Below are 1,207 nucleotides of genomic sequence, written 5' to 3'. Positions count from 1 at the left end.
GTGCAGGAGTTCTGCGTGATGGAGATGGCGCAATTTCATGTTTTTCTCGCTTCCCCATCCTAATGCCAATTGATTTACCTCCATCACCATGCAAATTGGGTCTTGGAACTCTTCTCGAACCAAACTTGTGCTGCTTTCCATCTTGGTCCTTCAAACCTGATGACTGGCCCATTGTGAATTTTCCCTTACGGAGCACTTGTTGCCAGCCCTCTCCATCATCCATGCATGCCTCATTAACATGACCATCAGGCACGTGAGGAGCCAATGATTTCGTAACCACATCCTTCCCTTTAACAACTCCTAATTTCTCACCCAAATTACGAGGATTCTCACCCAAATCACGAGCTTCTGATTCAGCCTCTTGTTGAATCTCATGATTGTTGTGTGGCACTAGTGTCGGGGCTTCATTATTTTTTTCATCACCAAAGGAATTCCCGTTTCCTTCCAAGGACTCCTTCTCCATGCACAACGATTTATCATGCCCATATCGTGCACAAGTAGCACAAATCAACGGTAAACTCTCGCACTCCACTTCATAAGTCACACCCTCCACTATAATATGTTTGATTACAGGCAACTCAAGATTAATTTGAACACAAGCTCGGGCATATTTTCCTCTTTCTGCAAGCTTAGTAGCCAAATCTACTTTTACCGGAATTCCTATTGCAGAAGCAATTCGCAGCATTGCTTGTTCCTGGTAGCACCAAATTGGAAGTCCCGAGACTCGAATCCATACCAGCGTTGATCCAAAGGATTTTTCGCATGGCCTAAAATCCACATCCCATGGCTTTACTGCAACATAGTGACCGTCTATCAACCACGGGCCACCAAGAATGACTTTCTCACGATCCGCAGCAATATCAAATTTAACCAAAAAATATCCAAACCCCACATCCAACAAATCAAACCCTCCTTTGATGCGCCATACTATCCGAAGCTTATGCATGAGAGCCGTGTAGCCATAATGTTTATCCAGCACCTTGATCACGATGGCTTCCTTATAAGGTTCAGCTAGACAACTCTTTGCCTCCTTGGTAAAATTGACACTTGGTGGACGAGAATCACCCTGCTTACCTGTCACCGTCGCGATACCATCCCCAGATAAAGACCCTACTAATGCAAAGGCCTTAACTAACCAATATAAACGTGTATTATTAAATTTTGTACAATTTTTCTTTTAGAAAAAGCTCCACAACCAAGCAAATTA

This window comes from Arachis hypogaea, chromosome 17, assembly GCF_003086295.3.
Source record: "Arachis hypogaea cultivar Tifrunner chromosome 17, arahy.Tifrunner.gnm2.J5K5, whole genome shotgun sequence".
Taxonomy (NCBI): domain Eukaryota; kingdom Viridiplantae; phylum Streptophyta; class Magnoliopsida; order Fabales; family Fabaceae; genus Arachis; species Arachis hypogaea.
Note: the sequence above shows the minus strand (reverse complement) of the source record.